The sequence below is a fragment of the Zosterops lateralis genome (assembly GCF_965231275.1).
Source record: "Zosterops lateralis genome assembly, chromosome: W".
In the NCBI taxonomy this organism is placed as follows: Eukaryota; Metazoa; Chordata; class Aves; order Passeriformes; family Zosteropidae; genus Zosterops; species Zosterops lateralis.
Window position 1 is genome coordinate 11738784 of NC_139801.1, and position 17037 is coordinate 11755820.

Genomic DNA, 17037 nt, shown 5'->3' on the forward strand with positions numbered 1-17037 from the left:
TGCATCCAAAACTACAGCAGCCTGCACCCTCTCACACTCTTTCAGCTTCCTCCTAAGATCACCCTGCTGAAAATCTCTTTGGCAACATGTAGTTGAGATGGCCATGCACTCAGAGTGCTTCGATAAAGACTTCAGAAGTGTCCTGGGTTGTAGTGTAGGATGTACACAAAGTATTTATTCTATCACCATCTTCATGAACTGTTGAAACCAAGTAGGGCAGTGCTCTAGTGTTCCCAAGCCCCTGCCTTTGGGCTGTCTTCTGCTAATGGCCCACCAACGCCTTGCCCATGACTCACAGGTAACTCCCTCCAGGAGTTGTCTCTGTTTAATGGACCATCAAGGACCCACTTCACAACTCCTCATCCTATTGTGAGATGCTCCACCCAGGGGGAGGAGCCAAGCATTCTCACCTGGATATAATCTGGGATTTGGGACAGTACAAGCAGCCCTTACCTACTGGATTCCCAGAGGACCAGAGCTACCAGACCTTTCTACAGGATCACTGCTTCAGGAAGAGCACCTCACCTGGACTGCTTCCACCATGCTGCTCAGGTTGTATTCTGACTCCGTCAGTGGTCCTTTGTGTTATTGCATTTATTTTATTTTATTTTATTTTTTACCTTTTTACCTTTATTCTTATTAAGGTATATTTCTGACTTGGAGCCTCTCACTCATTTTGCTTTTCAAACCACAACAAGAAGGCTTCAAGTATCAGCACCATATTATCTAGAAGTCTTTCATACTTTTCTATGTAGCCTCCCATGGGCAGCTCCCCACAGCTCTGGCTCTTTCTCTCTTCTCTTCCTTCTGCAGTTCCAGTTTGCTGCTTCCTGTCCCTAGCAGGGCCACCTAACCCCATCTCTCTCTCATACAACCTCCTATCCCCTCCTCCTCACAGCAGGGCCAGCAGACTCCCACCAACTCTCTACTAACTAACTCACTCTTTTATCACATCCATAGCTGTGGGGGCAAGGTTGTTCCGACTCTTTGGTAATTAAAACAGCTGCAATATATTTGAGGCAGGATTGCCTTTAACACTACATCTGTCTTTCCACAGCAACATACAGGTTCAAGACGATCCTAAAAACACCCATGAAAGGATATCAAATTGCAGCCCTTGTTTCACTCTCCTGGAAACATCATGCAGGGTTAATCCCTTGCTAAATGATCTGGGACTATGGTAACACCTTCCCAGATTTGTTACTTATTTGTGGCAGCTTTCACTACCTGCAGATGCTGTCCAAAAATACAGAAGTAAATGTGTGCCCTTCGGAGCTCATAGTCTAAAGGCAGAGGTCAGGAGAAACACTGTTTTTATTAATGCATTTCTACAGAGAGCTGGAGAAAAAAAAGAAGCTACATCTGTATGTTTCACAGAAGCAGATTATGGTTAATAACACAAAGATTACTGACATTAAATGAATTTAAATTAATTCTTCTATCATTCAGAATATTAAGGTTTTTTACCTTCCTCACAGAATCACTCCCATTTGTAGTCAGCCTCACTTTCTGCCTATCAAAAATTATATTTGGACAATAATCACCACAGTGGACTTCTCCCCCTCGACAGTTTTGTATTAGGAGTCTTATAAAAAAAAGTATTTGTAGCATTAGTTTAACCTAAAAAAAAAATAGGAAGATAGGATGCTTACAATTGCTGCATAAATCTCTGAAGAAGTTTCTGCAATCCTAATGGGTTCTTTGCCTATCAACAGGCAAGGGGAGAGTCTCACGTGCTGTAGTGGTGTCACTCCTGCAGACAGAACAAGTGGTGTTCAGCTCTAGGCTCTGCCAGGGAGAGGGAGCTGACACTCACCAGCGTGGAACACACCACAACACCAGCATGTGTCACAGGCACATGGGACCAACAAAAAAGTGTCTGTTGCTGGTGACCAAAACTTGATTTTAAATTTGAGTTGCTCCTCACTAATGTTCAGATTCAAACTGAAGACACTACTCTGCACCACCTCACTAGGAATATAATGGTTTTACAGCCAGCACCAGCAAATTGAAGATGGAGCACAGTAACAGCAGCAAAGCAAAACACAGATTTATTTTCATGAGAAAAAACTCCTTTTGAAATTTAAGTTTCAGTTAAACTGTAAAATCCCTCTCCCTAGTCATCATGACAGAAATATCTGAGGATGCTCAATAGAAAGCCATCAGACAAGCAAGTCACCAGTCACATGTTTGCTGCTGAACATCAAGAATGATTGCACTTAAAAAGCGTCTCACAAGTGTTTGAATCTACATTTTACTGAGAGAAAGGGAACTTCATGTTGATGCCTTAAGTTTTAGCTTTCATGTTTTTCAGATTCTGTGCTGCCCAGGGATGTAGTTCTGAGCCTCATTAAGTGTTAGTAAGCTCTCGTCACAGAGTAGGTAAACAAAACAAAACCCTTTTCTGATGAAGACCAAGGACAAGTTTCAGGCCCAAAAGCATAAACGGCGAAGGAAAACAAGAAGGATGAGACTTCACAACCCAAAGCTGTAATTGGACAATTAAACCCCAATATGCAAATGGACCAAAACTTACAAAAGTGTAAGACCTTGTGACTGGTTGTCCATTTTGTGACCATTTTAAGTCCACCTTGGGTGTAGCCCTGGCCAGGCTCTTGTTCTGCCCAAGGTGTACCCTTAAAGGCCTTTCAATAAATATCTACTTTATTCTCTAGCTCTGTTCAGTCTCTGTTCCAGGTCAGCCTTCCCAAGGCATCAATGTCAAAAAATCTGCAAATCACTGCCAATCAGTCCCAAATCTGGCATGCTTGGCTGGACTGTGGCATTCCCCACTTGCTCTCCTGGTCTCTACATTGAGAAGTCAAGCCAGCACATCCCCCCACCTACAGAACCAGAATCAGTGGGCAGTTGTCTGAAATGTAGTGTGTAGTGAATTGCCGCTGTATGGGATCAGTCCAACTCAACTGTCCAGTCCTTTTGTTTCAAAAAGGGAATTACTCCTGCTAAAAGGCACCTGCCTTAGCTCACGGCCTTATGCAATGGATGCTCTAAGCATTTTTCTAATTAAATCAGTACATAATTATGAGAGTGTTTTATTGAACCAAAAAACCCCAGCACCTTGCAGAAGGCTGCCAGAGACTGACTCAGCCTCACCCATGCAGACGCTCTCCTGCAGCACTGGGCATCCTCCAGCTCTGCTTTCACCACCTTTTCCAGCTGAGCCAAGCACAGGCTGCATTGGCCCAGGCATCATTCCTGCCCTCTCCCTCAGCCAGGACAAGCATTCATGAGACTGACAGAGCAGAGGAAAGAGGACAGCAGCAACGAGGAAAGAGAATACACCTTTCAGTGCCAAAAAACAAATGAAGTGCATGAAGGAGTAGGCTTTGCTTCTCATGGCACCCATGAAGCCAAGAGCACTTGGAACAGCCTAGGAGCTCAAGCAGCCAATGGCTCTGCCTTGGCAATGCCCCATTGTCAAAAGGTTTCCACATCTTGTCCCAAATACACACATTCCCCACAAGATGTTTCAAGACCTAGGGGAAAACTTTATCATGTAAGGTGGCATGCAAAATGGTGGCACTACCCAACTAGGGGCATCTACAACAGTCTCTACACCTGGGCCGAATTTAGAAATCCAGGTATCTCTAGAAAAACAAGATGGGTGGCACTGTACAGAAAATAAATAAATCTGTTATTAAACACACAAGAAGCTTCCCTGTACCTTATTAATAGATCTCAAGGTCTTGTCAGAAGGATAACCTTCCACCTAACACAGGGCACAGAATGAATTTGGCACTTGGCAGCAGCATCCTCATTCCAACCTTGGTACCTGAGTGTCAGCTACTGAATGAGTCATTGTTACTCCTGCCCTTAGAGGGGCAACATGCTGTGACGTGGTGTGGACCTTCACAGAGGACAGCATGCAGCAGCAGGGTCAAACATGGAAGGCTCTTTATTATCTGATTTCAATAGTTTATATACATTTTGTACAGAGGGCCAAGATTGGCCCAAGGAGGTTACAACCTCCTGACTCTATTGGTCAATATGACCATCAGTCAAGTTCTCTCTCAGAGAACAAGAATGCAAAACATACTGATAAATTCTAAGAATATAATATTGTTTACATGAAGCAGCGTGAGAATCTGCTGCAAAGACTCAAACACTTGAAAGCAAGAAATGCAGGTGTGACAAGTCATATTACAATACAGTCACCAGAGCTGGAAAGTCCCCAACCCAGCAGGTCTATCCCTTCAGCAAGGTTCATAAAACCTCATGCAGAATCTGCCCTACATGCCATATTCATCTCCACAGTCTCAGAAGAAACATGAATCACAGCTACTCAACCCACTGCTCTACAGACCCTCAAAATCATGACAAAGGTGGTCAATCTCATGAGAGAGCCACCCAAGAGAGGTGCCCTGAGCAGACTGGTCCAAGGGAGTGTGCAGTGCAGGCATGGCAAGGAGTGGGGATAACCTGCCTGCATTTCTGAGCAAGGGGGAGAGGCTGGTTGCACCCAGAGGCAGCAGGGGAGGTGTCACCTCACTGTGGAGATGCAGGAGGGAAGGGGCTCAATGTTCATCCTACAGGAGAGCAGCCCACTCTGGTTTCCTTATTTACACGACCTGAAGCGCAGCTTCCTCAAGCACCATGTGAAAGGTGCTGCTTCATTAGCCAGACCACGCCCAGGCACTTGGGACACCGCCAAGGTTAGCTCATTACCAAGGCTCTGCTTAACGAAGGGCACTGAGGTTGTCACACCAAGTGCTTCACTGAGTAATTAGTCAAGCCAAATTCATCAGTGATCGACTTGGTCTGAGGAACAAGCAGAGTACACGGAATGGAGGCGTATGTTTGTGGATGATGGTGATGTTCACCTACAAGGTCAAAGAGGTGGCAACCTGTGTAGCCAATCTTTTGCCTTCTGTAAAAAGTGTATATAAATGGAGTCAGAAATATTAAAATAGAACTTTCCTGCCTGACTTTCTGCTGTCTGCCTCGTCCTTTGTGTGTCCGATAAAACGACTGGACTAATCCGGTGCTCTGGAGAACAACTCCCAGCAGCAGCCCAGCAGTCAGCCATGGCTCAGAGCTTGTCCTTTACCAGGCAGGATTTCCCATCAATGACATAGGGATGTTTTACAGCTCACCATTTCAGCCTTTAGGACCACTTTAACAACTGGTCCATCAACCCACACAGGCTCCTCCCAGTATCACAGCCCTGCATTGCACAACCACACCTCACCACCACACAGTCCCAGAACCTTCCACCAAAACTTTACCAAACACTTCACAAGCACTAATTAATTAAGTCCTAGCATCCCAATTAACTCCAGGAGCAGAGAAGCAGGCTGAGGTGTCTCCATCTCCCTGTGAGCTGGCTGAGGAGCCAGGCATGTCAGACAGACCTGCCAGCTCCCTCCCTCTGCTCAGCTACAGACCTGTGAGATATTTCAAAGGCTCTTTCCAAAACAGAAGGAGAAAAAAAGAAAAAGCTTTCTGTTTTCCTTGAAAAGCAGGTTGTGCAACAAAGAAAGTGCTAATAAAGGTTTCACCATCCAAATTAAAAGTCAAAGGCAGCAATGAAGTGTCTCTGAAATATAAGAAACACGTTGTGCATGGTGTGAAATTTATTGCTGCCTAGCAGAATGAAGCCAAACATCTTAATATGGAAAAACACTGTTACTTTTGACCCAAACAGATTGGGAACAGGAAGTAAAAACAAATCACCCAGTTGTGGCCTCCTCACACTAAGAGGAGCAGCAGCCAGTGTTTCCTGCCCACCCTCACCCTGTCCATGGCCACCACAGTCTGCACAGTTTGCTCAGGGGCCAATACCACCTAAAACAGACAGTTTGTTATTAAAGCTGTTGTAGGCAAGATCAGGCCTTTATTGAAGGGGATTCAACTGGGAAGAGCCAGGAAAATGGAACTGCAGGAATCACCCCAAATGCTGCATCCATTTGCAAACTGCACAGGGACAGGCTACCTTACAAGGAGATTCCCCTTCTTTCAGTGGCTCTACATTTTCACCAGCCAAATTCCTGACTCGGGATAGGCATATTTCAAGAGTTAATTTTGGTTTTACTACATCATCACCACCAAACCCTGAGAAATTAAGTCAAGCCTCAATTGGCTCAAAATATAATTGCATTTCTCTTAAATAATAACTTTGTTGGGTTTTTTTGGGTTTTTTTAGTTCATGCATATTACATTCTAATTATATTTTAAAGCTTTTATGTGCAGCTACAGGAATAACCCAGAAAGACATACAGATGAGCTAATTTTCAAATCATGACTTGACGAAGGACATGAAGCTTTTTAAAAAGACAGATAGACCAAAGGACTTGGAAAAAAAATGAAACATGCAAAACTGAGTCCATTAACTTTTTGCTAAAGCCAGTAACTCAGTGCCAAAGAGGACAGCAGAGCAAATGCTGAATATCACACACATAATAATGCAGCAGAAAATGTCATTTACACAAATGCTACACCCTAAACAGCAGCTCAGAACCCGGTATTCCGACTAAAATTCCGCTTTCAGCAATTCTCATAAGTACCATTTTTATCAGCTTAAGCAGGTTTTTCCTATGAGATTTTAAAAGATTACATGCCAGGTGTAGAATACTTCATAAAACAGAATTAGACTTTTGCCTTGCATGATTTTTTTTTTTTTTTTTTAATATATAATAGCAACCAGCAAATTACAGCCATTAGTACAACACTGCCTTCCCAGCAGATTTATGGCAGCATTACCAAAAGCAGAATTTAATCCAACACTTCTGGATAACACAGACATCTGCAGAACCAAAGGGGAAAAAAGCACATAGGCATGCACAACCACACATTTTGTGCATTACCATCCAAGACTTTTACAAGGATGGGTGTTTTGTGCCACTGTTCTGCAAGACAGTACCCTGAGCATGCAGAAGGGTACACTCTCCTGCACACAGCAACCTCCAGTCCTACCTCATATTCTTTTAAATCCCTCACCTTCATGCTCATAAATACAGCTTTGGCAGAGGAGCTGCACTGCAAGCAAGAAAACTCACCTTACACTCCTGTTACAGTGCTACACGAAATCCTCTCTCTGCCCCAGCAAGCTCCCAGCAAAAATATCCAAGTTTATCACGCTGAGGAAAGAACAATAAGTGGGAGTCCGAAAAGGCACTCAGAAGTACCGCCAAAAAATCAGAGCTCTTTCTCAAAAAAAGGCCCTCCCTTAGGAAGCCTGCCAATCAAGCTCGATCACGAGGCTGTTTTCCGAGGGTGAATAGAGTTCTTATTGACACAGCTTATGTCTGCAGCATGCAGCCCTCCACAAGGCTTTCAAGAGCAGATCGGATTACACAGACACATTCTCTCTGATTTTATGCATTCAGAAGCCCTCAGACATAAAATCTCCGGCTCAGAAGGCCACTGCTTTTTCAGCTTGCCATCGGCCTACATGCTTTTACAAAAAAAACCCAGGCAAACAGACCCTGGCAAACTTGGGCTCCCAAGGCCCTCATCCTCACTCAGCAGGGCCTCATAATTTGCAGGCCAAGCCACAGATTTGCTCCACGTGAATAATACAAGATGACTCATTCCCATGGTGAGTACTTAGCGTCAGAATAAGAGAAGGGGAAAAAACAAATATCTGCTGACACCATTTAAAATGGGAGATGATAACATCGCTCTGAGTAGACTATCCTTCCTTGAAGGTGGCATGGAAAAAGGGGAGGATATACACCTTTTAAAAGAACAAAACACTGCACAGCTTAGCAGGCAAGAGGTGGCCAACTGCAAAAGCATCACAAGCACAAATTCAGGTAAATCATCTATCCGGGGCAGCAATTTGTGTACATGGAAATCTGGAGAAAACAAACTAAAAGGATCCATTCATACAATTTCTATACTTAGGCGGCACGATAAGGAATTCCATTTCAGCAGCAGACACAAAATCTGGGGAACCTGTGGTGTTACATTAGAGGTAAACAGAGAATTACAAAATGTTTTATTATAAATGCTCCAGCTTAAAGACTGAATTTCAGCAAAAGAGGCAAGTCTCTGCTTAAATCATATGACAAATTAGAATCTGAGCATTGCCCTAGAGATGGATGCATGCATTGCCCGGAGGTCTGGACTACACCAATTGAAAAGAAGCTCACAACCCCTCCCCTCCAAAAAACAGTCTAAAAAGCAAACCAGTACAATACACATGGGTAAGTGGATCCCTATCACCTAAAAAGGAACTCTTGCATCAATTCAGCCACACTGAATTGAAACTTCTCACTGAAATATTACATATGGCAAACACGGCAAATCAAGCAAGCTTGAGCTTCAGAGCTTTGTAAGGGATTTTAAGAGCAAATACACTGTTCAATTAAGACATCCCCTCTCCCCTGCTTCCAGGCTGCAGTCACTCCCCAAACAAGATTTTCTAGCATTTTGCAAAAGATTTTTCTCACATTTTCCCTGATGGCTGCTGGGAGGCTGGACTTGGGCAATGGAAATGCAAGATGCCATGTCTGTCTGACGTGGCAGTTCTTTGGTTGGATGTTTACACTGTTCTCAAAGCACACCAAAAGAGCCATCACTCCTGACTACCTTTGGATATCGAGATCTAAGCAAACTGTGCTTTTCAGTGCTCAGCCTCCCTCTCAATGAGCAGTCTCATGTTTCTAGTACTCAGTTTCCACACGTGACTTCTAGTATGTTCGTGGTCCAAAAAGCTTGCTCCTACGAATGCTCCATACTCTTCCCCAACACATCTGAGTCATGCAGTGGTTCACTCCACTGACAAAACCAAGTAGTCACCACCAGCACAGAAGGGGTGTTCTACTGTGGGCATGTAGTGGTTTCACATTCGCCAATTCCTGTTTCTCAAAATTAGTGTGGTGGTTTGAGTGTCTACCAGAATCATTTACTCTTTTTCTGCTGTGAGATAGGATTAAGAGAAAAGCGAAGCAGGCTCAAACTTAAAAGGTATAAAGATAGGTTTATTAACAAACACTAAAAGAAGAAAATGAGAATCAAAATGAAACCTTCAAAACACTTCCCCCTCCCCACAAATGTTCACTTTCTCACTAACAACATAAAGAGACAAAACCTGTAACTCTTAGTCAGTTTACCACCCATAAAATAGTCTTTCATTAGTTCATTTAGAGAGAGAAGTCTCTTTTAGTCTGCCATGGAATTTTCCCACTGACAACATAGAACAGTTTTCTTGTGGGTTTTAATTCTCACAAAAACCAGCCACTCGGGAACCTGCTTTTGTGAAGTCCCTCCCATTGGCAGCTTTCCCACCAGCTGCATATGGGTCATGGATGCTCCTGGGGTATAATTTTTAAAAATGAGCGATTCCAAGCGCAAAGGATTTTCTTCATTGCATGGAACAGAGGTCTTCTCCTTTTCCCTGGGGCAGAGGGCTTCATATCTCATCTCTCTCTCTCTGTTCAAATTTCTCATAAAATCACAGCTTCTCATAAGATCACAGCTACTTCAATATTCACTTAGTCCATCACAAACACCTTTGCTCCAATCCACAATCTGAACAATCTTATCATTTTCCCCAATGCATATTTTCCACGATTTAAAGGGATATTCTAGCATATCACAGTCTGTTACCACGGCTCACAAAAGACTTTCAGCCCAAAAATCAAGACATCTTCTCCATCTCCTCATCACTTAGAATCTTTACTCTTTCTCTCTTTTCACTGGCTTCAGTTTCATGCTGCGTCTCTCCATGTGTCACTGACTATTTTCCTCTCACTTGGGGAAAGGGTTAATGTCCTCAGGTCTCAATTTATGCAGTGAAAGAGTTAACATCTCGACCGGGTCTGCCTTTCTTGGGCTGTGGCTCACGGTGTTGGATTTCAAAGCCGCGCCGATGGGGGGAGGGAAAGCTCACCCCGAGAGATCGGAGTGGCTCGAAGGTCAGGAATCTCAGCGGCCAGGACAGGCTGATGGACATTTCCACCACCCCTCACTGGTATCGAGGTGGCCCTGGCCCAGATCGGGCCCAGAGCTGTTATCAGGGGCCCAGCGGACACCTCCCTCGGCCCAGGCCGGCGGCGGGGCAAGCTTTAAAGTTGGCTAGATGTTAGTAGCCAGGGCCTCCCTCCTCCCCTCCGTCGGCAGCTGCTGGGACCTGGGGCCCATCTCGGTCCTGCCAGGGCGGCAGCAGCGACCGACCAGGCCGTGCCAGGCCCGGGGGTGGGGAGGGGGCGCGGCAGAGCGGGGCCAGCCCGCCGCTCCTGTTACTTCTCTCCAAGGTGGGAAGAAAGATCGATTCCCGGGAGTTCTAGTTCTATGATTTTAACCCTGTGTGTTCGCAAAGGCGTGTAACCTTACTAATGGCTATATTAGCTGTCAATTTTCATGCCTTAGTCACTAATTGGTTTTGCTATAACTTCCTCCGAAGAATCACTTCCTTGCTAAACCAACACAGGGCATCACTCACCAAATCCCAACTGTAGATTCATCATCTTCACCTGTGCCTGCATTAGCCACAAAGAAAAATCTTCATTTGTTTTCAGGCTCCTGACTGAGCTGCAGGCACTGGTGATTAGGCCAGCCACCGTTTGACTTGTGCCTTTAGGAAGATCCATTTGCCAGACATTAACAATGCAGTTATGCTGTGGCCCAGCCTCATCTTGTCCTGCCTGGGCCCCCCAAGTCTTTACACCAACAACCATTTCTGTGGCCACATGGAGAAGCTGAATGATGGCTAAAATGAGCGTCCTTTTTTTCTTGTTTTTCAGCAAGATTATTCTTAAATCACAAGGATGGAAGAGTGGAGGAAAAGGCCAGAAGCAGCACCATTTCCACCACAGCACCAGCTTTAAAATTGATTTGCAAGCTATTTGCAAGTAAGAAAGCCAGCCTCTCTCTCTGCAGTCACAAGTTTTTAAGTTGCACTTTGAGATTCCCTTAAACGTGCAGAACAGCCTCTCAAAACTTCATGTCTGATGGCATCATAAGTGCAAAATTCTAAGCTCTACATTTTCCTATTGCCAAGATGGGACAAACCAAGGAGAAAATTTCTAGATCTGTAAAATTCTAAGAATAACATTTGAGACTTATGCCAGCCATTCCCCAACAGAGAATAAGAGGGCAGAGCAGGCTCCCATTGCTTGTGATGTGGAACTGAGCACAAAAACCACTAGAAAATCCTCTGTGTGGATTCAACATCTCAGAGGGACAACTGCCCAGCATCCCTACTGTCAGTAACCTTCCTGCAGCACATGGTCCAGCACTGGGAGGGAGGAATGGCAGGTCTATATCCACTCCCTCTTTTTCCATGTGGGTCCCTCACTCCCTCACAAAAGAGGAAAGGATGTGGCACCCTGAATTCTGCTGACCTGGCCAGATGCTGCAGGAGGCTGAGCAGGACAGTTTACAGCACCATGGGGCTAATTTCCTTGCTGACCACCAGGTCTGCTTTGGGCCCCTGCCAACATATCCCAAAAGGCCCATAAGGCAGCACCAGATCTGCAGCAGCCACACAGCTGTAAACAGGCTGAACCAGGTGCACACATAAAACTCAGCTGCTCCTAGGAAGGCCAACTGAGCCCAAAATAGACTGCTCCTTCTGCTATCAGCACATCCCATAATACCTAGAAGCTTCAGCACAGTCCATTGTCTTTGAAAGAGAAACACTCAAAACACTGAAATAGTTCTCAAAACCTTTCTGGGCCATCTCTACTTTAAAATTACTTCATTTAAATATGTACCATGTCTATATATATATGCACACACACCAAGGGAAATTATCACCCATGAGCAGAGCTGGTGCCCACACACTGCACCTCTGCACAGCCTCCCAGGTCTGCCTGTGCAGCTCCACACCACTACAGCCCTACAGCAAACCAGAGCCGCTTGAAGCCACTCCAGGAAGATCCTGCCCCACTGGCAGGAGCACTGAAAAGACCACAGCCTGCAGGCTCTCCACCAGACTTGCTAACACTCATCTTTCTTGGGGTTTGGAGAATAAGGGGGACAGGGACATTTCAAGACCAAATTACAGAGTCCTTTAAGTCCTTCACTTCTGCACGAAGCTGAACCCCCCAAGTCCTCCCTTCAGGATCTTTTTCCCTCCCAGGACCAAGACGCATGGTTTGGATGTTCATTAGTAAATTAAGCTCCAAGGAGCAGGACTGTACCATGTAAGGCATTTCTTCAACATGGAGAGCAGCACCATTGCAGCCTCCACATACTACCTCAACAGCAAAACACCCGCAGGGAGGACCAAAGGGGGAAAACATCTCTGCAGCCCCATGGAAGCTGCTCTATAGAAACTTTAACTGCATTACTTCTGCTTCTGTGTAATCCCAGAATAACTAGCTTAATTCAGACTGCTCCAACTCAGACATTTGATAGTTTCAACATGGTATAGACTATAACCTCACTCTAATTATAGGATCATGTTATATGTCCAACAACTGCTGCAATTTAGTCTTGCCTGATACACCCCAGCTGAAAATTGCTCATCCCACCTCTCACTCTCTTACTTTTTGGCAACGTTTGAATGGAGGCAGGGATACCTAGCAACACCTCACCATCTGACACACTAGCGCCCCATGAAGATTAAGTCATTATTTCCTTGTGGTAACAAAGGCAATGACTTCCATCAGTGCAGAATAAACTAGTTTTAGGCAAATAGCACAGACATGACACTACTGTTCATACACTTCTCTATGCAAACGCAATATAGGATTATTGCTAAGAGCCACAACACCACGAAATCGCCCGAGCCCAGTGCTGATCACACATGGAGCCTATCTGAGCAAGAGGGGAGTTTTCATAGGCAAAAGCTGCAGCACCAGTCAGTCGGACTTTCACTACCTCAAAGGCAGGGAATGTTCCTTACAGCAGCGCACGTCTTGCCTTTGAGCTCAAAACTGCATCCGCGGCTCCCGCTGCCATGAAACGGGAAGGTTTTCTCCCCCCAGGCGCTCGCCCGCGCCTGAGCCGAATGTTAACAGGTCTCAGCGTCAGCTTCGCCACCGCCTCATGCTCGGCCGGGGAATGTTCCGCTGCCCGGGCGGACGAGCTGTCCGGCCACGGCTCGGCGATGATTCAGCAAGGGGGTGGCTCCTGGTGAGAAGGCACACCTCCTGCGAGCTGTCACACCGCGGGGCCGGGGCAAAATGGGAGAGAGAACTTGCTTCTATCATGGCTGCACTTTCCAAAATGCGTAACCTGGCCTGGTAGGGGCGAGGGGGGCGAAGGGGAGAGGCGGCGGGGAGGGTGTGTTTCCATCAGCAGGCACATGGGAATAACTGAAGGAAACATCTCGAGGCTTTTACTGATGGCACAAAAAAATGAAGTAAAAGAAAAAAAAATTTAAAAAAGCAAACCAGACACTTTGGGAGCCAGCATCAACTTCGCCAGGCTGTGTTCTTTGTTTCTAGGCAGACTCCAGTGCGGTGGCAAGAATGAACAAACGCGCATGTCTTCCTAATAGTAAAAAAAAAAAAAAAAAAAAATCCGCCCTCTGTACCCTCTCTCGCCGCTGCGGCGGTCGGAGCCCTCCAGAGAGTTTGGGCTGCTTTTCCAGAAGTAAAACTCCGCTTCCCGCTGCTCCGAGCAGGGGTTTGCCACGCTACCAGGCGTACAGGGCTACGGCAGCGCCTGCAACACTTTCGGCTGCAAAAATTAGTTCTGGTGTGGGGTTTGTGATTTTTTTTTTCCTATTAAAGAACAGAACGCCGCCTCCGCCACGCTCCAACCGCGCCAGCCGCCCTCCGCAGCCGCCCGCCGGAGCGGAGCCCGGGCCCTCCACCGCCAGACAAAGGAGCGATGCGGACCCGCGCCAGCACCCGCGGCCAGCCCGCCTGCTCTCCCAGGACAGCCACCCACGGGACCGGGACCGGGACCGGGACCGGGACCGGGACCGGGACCGGGACCGGGACCGGGACCAGCCGTCGCCGCGCCCCCTCCCCGGAGCGCGTCCCCCGTCCCCGGGCGCCCGCGGCTCGGGGGGGGGGCACTGAGCGCCCCGCGGCCGCCCCGGCCTTACCTCGCAGCGGCGGCGACGCTTACAAGGCAGCGGCGGCCGCTCCGTACCACGCGCGGCGGCGCGGGGGGAGCCAGGGGGACCGGTCTAGCGCGGGAGCCGCCTGCGCGCCGCCATTTTAACGCCTCCTGACCGCCCTCCGCCCCCCTCTCTCCCCTCTCCCCTCGGCCACGCGCGGCGTGGAAATGCCATTCAGCGTCCCCCCTTGTACTCCCCGTCCCCTCCGCCCCCGTCCCCGCCGTTACATTGACGCAGCAGGTCCTGGTCGCCGGGCCCGCCGTGGCGGAGCTATAGCAGCAGGGCAGCAGCAGCAGCCGCCACCGTCGTGGCCCCTCCGCCGCCGCCTCCCGCCGCCGGGCGCACATGGTACGCTCCGGGGCCGCGCCGCGCCGCGCCTCGCCGGCCGCGCGCGCCGCCCGGCTGCTGCCATGGCAACCGCCCCGCGACCCCCGCCCCGCCGCGACGCGCGAGACGCGTCCTGGGACCGCGGCTCCCGCCGCTGGCCGGGATACCCTGGCACCTCTCGGCACCCGCACCTCTGCCCGGCGCTGTACACATGGCCACCGCGCTCCCGCACTGAGCCCACCTGTCCCCAAAGCCACCGCCACCTGCTGAGGGGCTACATCGCTTCTGTCCCCAAGCCGCCGCCGTACCTCCCTGCCTTGTCCCCTCCACCCCCAACTGTCATCACTTCCCTGGCTTGTCCACTCCATCCCCAAAGCCACCATCGCACGTCCCTGACATGTCCCCTCTATCCCTGAAGCCACCATCACACCTCCTTGCTGGGGCCCCACTGTCCCCAAAACCACTGTGACATCCCCCCACTGAGGGGCTGCATCCCTACTGTCCTCAAATCACCATCACATATTCCTGCTGTGTCCCCTCTGTCCCCAAAGCCACCATCATACATTCCTACTGTATCCACACTGTTCCCAGTCACTATCACACATCCCCACTGTGTCCCTGCTGTCTCCAAAACTACCATCACACCTTCTTGCTGTGTCCCCACTGTCCCCAAAAACACCATCACATCCACCTTCTAAGGGGCTGTAGTCCCACTGTCCACAAAGCCACCATGATACCTTCCCACTCTGTACCCTCAGTCCCCAAAGCCACTATCACAGCCCCCTGATGAGGGGTTGAATCCCTACTGTCCCCAAACCACCATCACATATCCCTGCTGGGTCCTCTCTGTCCCCAAAGCCACCATCACACCTTCTTGTGTGTTCCCACTGTCCCCAAAGACACCATCACATCCACCTGCTGAGGAGCTGCATCCCCACTGTTCACAAAGCCACCATCTCACCCCCCACTGTGTCCCTGCTGTCCCAAAGTCACCATCATATACCCCCCACTGAGTCCTCTATTGCCAAAGCCACCATTACACCTTCCTGCTGTCTTCTCTGTCCTCAAAACCATCATATGCCCCCGCTGTCCCCACTGTACCCAAAGTCACCATCATACCTTCCCACTCTGTACCCTCTGTCCCTAAAGCCACTCTTACATGTCCCCACTGTGATAAATGTGGCATTGGGTAAAAATTCGTGATAAAAGAATATAGCAATATATTTTATATTGATGTTAATATAAAATGTGAAAAGGTATAGTCCGTAGAAACTTTTCCCCAGCCAGGTTTCCACCGTCCCCCAGTCTTGGGACAAAAGAACAGGACAGGAGCCATCAGGAGGAACAAAGACACTAGCCAACCCAGATAAGAATCGGCATCGCACCCAGACAGAGAAATTCCTCCCCGAACAAAAAGAGAATTCTCCGCTGAGGAATACACATTGAAATAACCATGGGCCGACGAGCTCCATCCGCATGTGAAAAGAACCTTCCCGGAATACGATCTGCAAAGTTCGACAAATCCGGGAAGCCCATCTGAAAATTATTTGGACTATTTGCTGGACTATCCCAAGCACCTGTTTCGCCTCGGGACACGAAAACCCCTTTAAAACCCCGAGCTGCGATCTGCTCCGTGTGGATTTGGGAAAAACTGTGCCTTGGAGTGCAGTCCCCTCATCCACCCAGCGCTGCGCTGCAAATCCTATTTGTGGTTTTCTCTCTTTATCGGTGATTGGGATTGTTTTATTAATAAATTGTTTCTTTGTTAATCCAATTTTTGCTGTTGCATTTATAACAGATTTGGTGCCGTGACTCGGATTTGGAGAAGCTGCGGGGACCTGCTGTCCAGGAGGGTACCCCTGCTGATTTCAGCAGCCTGGTGAGTCGGGAAACCCCGTAGCTCCCTCCAAACACCCGAACCAAATTTAAGAAGGAGAAAACCACAAAAAGGACAGAGGGAAAACGGATCCAGGGGCAAAAGAGCTCAAGTAGGCAAAGGGCCTTCAAAAGCCGCCGCTGATTTCGCTCGTAAAACATCTAAGTGCACGAAGACATCCACGCAGGAAAAAGAGCTGTAAGTACTGCTGGTTGAGTGGGTGATCGGGCGAGTGTGTGAGACGTGATCTGATCACTAAGCGAGTGTGGGCTTCAAGGTCGCAGTTCCATATTCTCGCGAGAGAAGCGGTCGGCCGCGAAGGAAGCGATTCTGTGTGAAAGTTCTCTCTCATATCGCTCGTCAAGCCTGGGACTAGGGAAAGTCTCAGGGGACCGATCACAAGGGGCTAAAACGGGAAGGGTACGTCCTATTGAGCTTGGGAATTGGTAAACCCTTTTAGCCAACAGACCAAGGTAAGGGTCCAGGTAAAAATCCAGAAGGAGATCGAACGCCGATCATGAGACCACTTGGCACAGCTCGCTGGAGGGGCGAGTAATCGGCAAAAAGCCCCAATCCCTCAAAGAAAGTCAAAACACAATGCAAAGGCAGAGAACTGACTCAGGAAGGAGTCAAAGACTGGTAAGAAATCACATACACAAGAAGCATGGGACAGAGAAAAAGTAAACCTCAAAAAAAGACATCAGGGAAACCTCTGTCTGAAAAGGAGGAGGGAACGCTCGACATCCCTCGAACTAGCCCCTTGGGCTGGATGTTAGAGCATTGGGGAGATTGTCCCCTGAGGAGAGAAAAATCCAAAGAAAAGATGATATATTATTGTGTTGATGTGTGG

The 17037-nt window shown here is 48.0% G+C and overlaps 1 protein-coding gene across 3 annotated transcripts in view; it reads right to left on the reverse strand.

Annotated features, from left to right (window-relative positions):
- The window catches only part of LOC310922145 (muscleblind-like protein 3), a 109867-nt gene extending 95548 nt beyond the window's left edge, over positions 1-14319 (reverse strand). For 2 of the 3 annotated variants that reach the window (XR_014592305.1, XM_083882546.1), the window contains exon 1: positions 14212-14319. The gene's annotated coding sequence lies outside the window, so the exon portion shown is untranslated. Of the gene's footprint in view, positions 1-13969; positions 14007-14211 lie in introns of those variants that run through there. The other variant, XM_083882547.1, reaches the window with a different exon arrangement.
- Between the last annotated feature and the right edge of the window lie 2718 nt (positions 14320-17037).